This window comes from Hipposideros armiger, unplaced genomic scaffold (genome assembly GCF_001890085.2).
Source record: "Hipposideros armiger isolate ML-2016 unplaced genomic scaffold, ASM189008v1 scaffold_545, whole genome shotgun sequence".
NCBI classification, from domain to species: domain Eukaryota; kingdom Metazoa; phylum Chordata; class Mammalia; order Chiroptera; family Hipposideridae; genus Hipposideros; species Hipposideros armiger.
The window spans coordinates 662,790-670,877 of NW_017731895.1; the positions used below are offsets into that span (position 1 = coordinate 662,790).

The 8,088-nt window shown below is 41.8% G+C and overlaps 1 pseudogene; it reads right to left on the reverse strand.

Moving 5' to 3' along the window:
• Nucleotides 1-2,263: 2,263 nt before the first annotated feature.
• LOC109396804 (PH and SEC7 domain-containing protein 3 pseudogene) lies at nucleotides 2,264-7,480 on the reverse strand (annotated as a pseudogene).
• Nucleotides 7,481-8,088: the final 608 nt, after the last annotated feature.

The window sequence follows — 8,088 nt, forward strand, 5'->3', positions numbered from 1 at the left end:
TCATCTAATCTACTGGTGATTCTTTTGAGTGTGTTCTTCATTTCAGTTATTGTATTCTTTAGTTCTAACTGGTTGGTTTTTTATGATTTCTCTATCCTTCTTAATGTCCTAAGTTCCTTAAATATTCTTATCATCAGTGTTCTAAACTCTGTCTCTGAAAGGTTGGATACCTCTGTTTCATTTAGTTCAATTTCTAGAGGTTTCTTCTGATCTTTTACTTGGGACATGTCTTTGTATCTTCATTTTTGCTGTCACTCTGTGATTGCTTCAATGTTTAGGTAGTTCACTTATGTCTCTCAGTCGTTGCTGGGTGTTGTAGTGTTTGCCTTGTATATTCAGGTTGCACTGTCTCCCAATTCTTCTGTTGCGTGTGTTCCTGGGGTGTAGCTGTTGAAGTTGATCTTTAATTACTTTTGGTTTTTCAGAGAGTGGGATTGACCCTCAGACTGATTAGCTGGAAGAATTATCTCTGTTCACAGTGTACGAGATGCTGTGTGGAGGTTGATCCCCTAGAGGAGGCTTGGCCAATATGGGCCCTTGCACCTGTGGAAAATGTCCTTTGAGAGTGCCACTTGTAGGTTCAACCAGGTGGTACTCTGGTCTTGTCTAATACTGGCCCCTGGGTGTATTGGTTCTTGTGTCTCTTGGGTGGGGCTTCCACTCAGGGCCATTTCAGCCTTGTTACCGGCCCATAGCTACCCGGTATTTTTTACCCAGTTGGCTGCTGCCCATGCTGGACCTGGGGTCATGTGGGGAAGCTGTCTGTGTGAACTGAAGCTGGCTGTCCTCAGTATTGGTCCTAAGGCAGTTTAAGAAAAGGTGCAGAGTCCCATAAGCCTGTTGCCACCTGTCAGATGCCAGTAAGACCCACCTATTGAAAGAGGCGTGTTAAGGGCGTGTGTCTGGCTATTTGACCCGGTGTTCAGGATGCCTCTATGATGTGGCACTAATTTGGCAAGTTGGAGTTCAAGCGAGTTATGTGATGTGATTGGTAGTTTTTAAGATGTTAGTGCAGATTCAGGTCTTACACCAATACCTGGCCTGTGACCTCCTTGTATAACGTCCCAAGGGCACTACAACCAGCTTCCACCTCATGCTCACAGATTTATGACAGCTGCTCCTCAGTGGCTGTGGTGCAGGCTTCTGGTCGCTGAACACCACATAGATGACCCCAGGGCTCTGCAAACCACCTTCTGTTTAAAATTTTTCCCACAATTTGTAGGGGTGTGTGGCCAGTCACCCCGGCACCCTGATTGCACCTGGCAATGCAGCTATAGGTGGGTAAGGTGCTGTTACAGGTGGGTAAAAACTGTGGTCAGTGGTTTCTACAAATTCAGTGTAGTCTCAGCTCCTGGACCAGTGTTAGGTCCACGTCCGCTTCATAGAAAAAAAACCAAAATGAGGCAATTCAGCAACAGCAAAAAACAAATACATCCCAACAGACATGATAAGCAACAGTCAGACAGGAGAAACAAAAGTATATGAAAGAGACACAAACACAAACACAAAAACAGGAGAACAAGACAGAAAAACAGTGACCAAAGCAATAACCAATTAAACAAGCCTGAGAAATGAGAAAAAGAAAACAGATGAAAGAAAGGGGAAAAAGGAACAAAAAGATGAAAGAGAATAAAAAGAAAAAAGAATAATAAAAAAAGAAAAAGAGGGGGAAAACGTTAAAAAAAGCTTTAATCTGCATACCACTTGTTCAGCAATAGAGTCTCTGGGCAACTCAGCACCAGCTGTGTTGGGGGGAAGGGCCCAATGCATAATTCATTGGCCTGCCTCTCAGGCTTGCAGTGAGCTTCCCACAATTAGCTCCTGAGTGCTCTAAGGTTGTGCTCACCACCAGAAGTCCTCAGAGGTTGTGCCGGCCAAGTGGCACATTGGTTAGGAGTTGGCTTGGGATGCCAGCTCTGAGCAGCAGGGCCCTGGTTTGGATCCCACATATGAGGGCCAGTGATACCTCGCCCTCTTCAGCTAATATGGTGAACAGCTCGACCTGGAGTTGGACTGTCGTGAGTCGCCAGCAATGGTGTAGGCTGCAGTGGGGCTGGTCGACAGCTGGCGTGCACTTTTGTGAGCTGCCATGAGCTGCCGTGAGCAGCCATCCAATGGCCAGTGAGCCACTGCCTCACCCAGGAAGAACACAATGATAATTCCAACATGGGCCAGTGAAGCGACATCCTCCACAACTAGACTAAAGAACAAAAGGACAGCAACTTCTCTGTTCCCCTTCCCCCATTCCTGAACGCTGTTTCCCTCACCGAATTCCCCAATAAAAGTCTTTAAAAAAATCCTCACAGGTTGCTACATGCTGTCCGCTGTTCTAAAAAACCTTCTGCCCTGCATGGCAAGAGCTGTGGGATGCAAGAGGAGCGGTGAAGGGTTAAGAAAGACAAGAGTCAAGTATCAAGTTAAAGTTTGCCAGGGGACTCAAGTCTCTCAGACTGAGCCCCGAATTGGGCTAACGCATAACTTTTATTATTCATATCTATAAGGGAGTAAATTTGTTTTTCTCTAACCAATCTGTTGAGTCTATGTGCCCAGCAGCTGTTTTCCCCGAAGCTTCATTGTGCTTCAGCATGTACTGTGCCTTCACACACACGCACGACCCCGGAGGATAGACTCAGCCTTCCGAGGCCATCAGATAAGGAAGCTTTACTGAGATCATTCCCTCGGGTCTCAGCCTTCCGAGATACTTCCTTACAACTTCATGGGATTGGTGTGTGGGAATAGTCCGTTCGTCAGCTGCAAGGTTACATCTGCCCCTTTTTGTTTTTGTAACAGGAGAAACTTAGATTTGGCAGATTCTTGATTTATGACTTGCTTGAGGGTTTTTCATCTGCAGCGGAGGACTAGGCAAAATAAGAAAAGCAAAATTAGTAAGAGTAAAAATGCACCTGCAAATCCTCCTCCAAGAGTTTTAACCCAAGTGAGGGGGTTTAAGGTAGACAGCTCTTCAGCAGCTGTGGAAAGCATTTCCTCTTTTGGAAGGAGCTGTAAGTTGGCATGAGATATTAAATCCACCTCTTGCTGTAGTTGCTGAATATCCACAGTGAGGTTGGGAGTATGTCCCAGGAGATGAACTCATACCTCAGACCACGGGGTGCATGAATGATCATAAGAAAAAGGAGTTAAACAATAAGTAGATATATTTCAATCACATTTTAAAGTAATTATTGTTCGGAGGTTCTTTAATTGGTCTCCAAGGAAAACAACAGTGGTTTCTAAATAAGCTAATCTAACTCTAATCTCCTGATCAATTTTAATTTGTTGATTCCAAGTCTTACTGGCATTTTCGTGCCATTGTTGTACAAATTGGATAGTCTGCACCATCTGGTGTAAAGCTACTCCAGAAACAGTAGCCATAGTAGTTATAGCTATAATTTCCATAATAGCTGTAATCAAAAGACCAATAAATCTCTTAGTTCTATGCAAAATCTCATGGAGGAGTTGAAGAAAAACATGAACAGTTGGAGAGCCTTCTCACACTTGAGGAGCTTAAATGGGGAGCTATAACCCTCATCTCTTTCTGGGTATCATAATTTGATCATGGGAGGCATTATAAATTGAGGAATTAAGACATGTATACAGATGGCATTGAGGACATTCAACCAATTTTGCCGTTTGATTAATAGTTATAGTTCCTACTAAAAAGACATAAGGAGTTTTGAGACATGCTTGTAAATAAAACCTTAGAGTTTCCTTAAAGGTAAAGGTATAATTACTGTTACTTAAATGAGTATAATTTCCTCTCCAAACCTTACTTGGACCAAGGCCAAAGGTTACTTTCCACAAAGTTTTTTGGACAGGACCGTAGAAGGGGCTAATCATTCTTTTTTTTTTTTTTGAAGATGCTATAAATTTACTTGTATTTATAATTTTCTCCTAATATGTAATTCTGCCACTGTTGCCAACTATTAATTATGTATGATTGGTATAACTCAGGATATCAAAATGTTCATTTAAATAAACTCTCTCCCATTCTAGTTGCCAAAAAGAAGTGTGATGTGTCATTTAATCTCCTTTCAATTCCTCAAAAGTGATCTGTGTTTCTGAACTTGTGGGCTGCAGACCCTGGGGTGCCCATGGCTTGTTTGGGCAACAAGCACCTGAGTTACCTTAATAAATAATAAACCTCACACCTTTATTTACTACTATGTTTCAAATTATTGTGATTAATAAGATACACACATTTATTTGAAAGTATTATTAAAGCAATATTAGCTTTTTAAAAAGCGATGCAGTTTTTAATACAAACACACATCCCCAAATCTAGCACAGAAGTTCTATGAGATCCTCAACCTTTAAATAAGAATTAAATTATTACTGAATTCATTTTTTTCTCTTCATGACACATTTTTCTCAGTCTACAGACACTAAATGCACAATATTCATATGTGGATGTGGCTGCAAACTATCTGATGTGAAGAAGTTTCCTCATTCTGGGAATCACTAGCTTGGATCAATGTTGTATGTGGACAAGTGTATTCAAAATTGTCTCCTTTGGCTGAAAGTTACGTTGACAAATTGAGTAGGAGGAAAAGAAAAGGACAGAGTTGCAAGTGTTATCATAAGACCATCAGAGAAGAAAGCAGTGAACACTTTCTTCCCTGGTAACAGGAAGATAGAGGTCAGGACAGTGCTGAGTGGTTGTCATCCCCACAACAAGCTGGGTGAATATTAGATTCTAATACTTATTTCGAAACTCATATGGTAAAAATCATAGTACGTCCATTTCCACAAGACACATTACAGCCCTATTACCCAAGAATGTCCCCTGTAAGTATCTACACTTTCAGTCTATATAACCTCTGGACACATGTTATGTGTATCTATTAGTCACTAAGCTATTCTAAATTCACGTCTTGCAAACTACAAATGGAACTGCCTAGTTACATATTGAGAGATTTGTGAAGACAGTGTTAAAATTATGATTCTATCATTATATCTCTTCTTTACTTTTCTGAAGGTAGAACCCCTTTCTCCCCCCCACCCCTGCTGCAGTTCATCTTAATGGCCCCATACAATTCCATTTTGCCTTTGTTAAAGGAGAGCACCACAGTTTTAAATAAGGGAATTTTGTGTCCCGTGGAATAGGAAAACAAATTTGGATGAGTATTTTAAGTTTTAGTTCCTTTAAAGTGATTTTTTAAATTGTAAGGAAATCACACAGCAAATCAAGGGATGATCTAGACAACTGAGTTATAAGAAACTTGATTTTCTCATTAAGATAAATAAATTTGGGGCTATGAAATAATTTTTGTGCTAAGTAAGTATATATTGATCTATATTTAACTAAAATGTTCTCATTTTCTCTAATATGAGCAGTTTTAAGTAATGCTAAAATTGACATCTATGAAAGGTAAAAGTTTATACATATAATCATAGATTTAAGAAGTTCATCCCACCCCAATAAAATCTTTTTAAAAAGAAGTTCATCCTATATTTTAAATGATGAGAACGTAATTAGATTATTTTGATATTTCAACTAGTAAAACACCAGGTGAGCTGAGGAGTATAGAAAAGGCTGAGTTCTTAAGACTTACTACTGTATTCAGTGAAGACCCATTTGGCATTTTCAGACCTAACTTATAGCCTCTTTTCCCATGATAAAATATCAAACATAATAACTAACCAAAAAACAAAATGAAAACAGAAAACTAAAAGTAAAAGCCCTTTCTGCCATCTGGTGGAGAAAGAAGATACAGCACACACACACATTACAGATAAAACAACTGCACACATGTTAACAATATGTATTCACTTAAAATTAGGCTCTACACTAGCATAGAAAAAACGTGAAATAAGTTATGTTTACCTACCTGCCATGTAGAGAATTAGAGGAAGGGAGACAGAGAATAAACATGTATGAACACAAAAGCAAAAATAAGCCGAAGGTATTTTGGAATTCTGTAAGACAGTTCACACACGTACACTTACATGGCCATGGAAATCTGTGTTAAGAAGCATCATTGCACAGTTGAGGCAATGAATTCCATCTTGTGAAGCAATGGTATTTGGGTTACAATAAAAATATGTATTGGAGAAGTGTATTAAAACTCTCTCTCGTTCTTGAGTTTCTCCCACAGGAGAAAATGCTTTAAAGAAATACCTGAGAGCCTGATCCAGCGTCATTCCAGTAAAATAAAAAAAAAAACTTCAGATATTCTTCTGCAACTAGTTTGCTAAATTCATTGTTCTTGCCTAGGTGCTTTGCGACATCTGACCTCTTGAATCTGTCTAGTTGATAAAGTCGTCTGGTCAGCTTTTTGGCTGCTTCTACATTGCTGCTGGTACCATTACTGAGATTTTTGGAGGTCTTCTTTTCCAGAATTTCAGTGCTCCCCATTTCAGAATGAGCCTCTAACAGAGCTGTTTTCACCCCAGTATTGCTTCCCCAGAAAGCAATTTCTCGGGTGCCTTTCTCGTAGAGGGACCCTCCAGCGTCGCTGAGCCCGTTGCTGATCCCACTACGGTAGCCCATCACTATTCCGCCATCTGCTCAGGACGTCTTGCTGTCCTCCCACTGATGTCCTCTCCAGGAACTGGCTGCCTTCTTTAATGCGCTGCTGTATCACTGTGTGAGGGGGCATTTCAAAGCTGAAATAGCTATCAGGCTCTGAGTATAATGTCTCCAAGGACTTGGCACGGTAGTATAAGGAAGTGTTGTCCAAAATGGTTTCAAACTGGGAGCTATACATATCAGTGGAGTCCTCTGTATACCCAGGCCCAAGGATTTCATCCTCTCTACCCCTAAAGTGCTCCTCTTGTTAAAGAATCCTCTCCTTGTCTCGCTCCAGTTCACGTTTCTTCTCAAGATGGTCTCTGCTTTCCTTTAGGAAGACTTCATCTTCTGCTCTCTCCACAAGAGGTACAGGGGGAAATGGTCCTGAGCCAGTGGCAGGCCCTTATGAAGGAGATCTCCAGGTTGCACCCCCAACATTCTCAGTGAAACTAACTGAGTTATACAAACCCGCAGATGAGATGAGATGAGATGGCTTGGCACTTTGGAGAACGCTTTGCTTTCAAGAGAGGCAGTCCTTTCCAATGATGCCTCAAAATCCCCAGGATGCTGTGTCTCTCTTTTCTCCTCTCCTGTCCACAATATTTCCACCCCTTGAAATTCCACTTGTTTGACTCAGCCTGGGCGTCCCATGGAGCTGCCTCTATCGCATCCCGCTGGGTGCTCGCTCCCCACATCAGACCTCCACTCTCTCACAAAACCAAAACTGCACGCAGAGTGGTGGAGTGCTGCTCGGCTCCCCACGGAGAATACTGGACAAGCTGGCTCCTGCACATGGGGAGACCCTTTTCTCCCATCATTAGTTACTTGGGAAAGCTCTGCCTGAGTTTCTCCAGTTAGTAGTACAGAAAGATCCTTCTGGATGCTCAAATAAAATTTGTCCTCGGTTGTAAATTCAGCTAAAAGAGGTATATTTTCTTGGCCAGCAGGAAACAGATCGTTAGCTCTCATGTCAGCTGTTCTCAACCTGTGGGTCACGACCCCTTTGGGGGTCAAATGACCCTTTCACAGGGGTCGCCTAAGACCTTCAGAAAACAAAAAGATATTTACATTATGATTCATAGCAGTAGCAAAATTACAGTTATAGAATAGCAACGAAAATAATTTTATGGTTGGGGGTCACCACAAAATGAGGAACTGTGTTAAGGGGTCATGGCATTAGGAAGGTTGAGAAACGCTGACCTAATACATACAAGCTATCAAAGAGCTATAGCCAGAATGAAGAAACAAATAAATATTTCTCAAAAAAAAATCAGATGAAACTTCTAAAAATGAAACTGACAGGGCCCGGGCTGAGTAGGTTGTGCCTGGGCTGAGTAGGTTGTGTGCAGGCTGACGTGCGGGCCCTGATCCCAGGCAAGGTCCTGGCCCACATAAGTGGGGGCCGCTGATGCGCAGACCCTGGCCCCAGACATAACAAATCTTGACTACGGAGCCTGGTAGGCGCCGGGCTCCAGTTACATAAGCCATTTACATAAGCATGATTCACAGCCACGGGAGGGATCATGCCACTTCCATGCACTCTCCTCCCCCAAAACCTCTATATAATGGTTGCTATT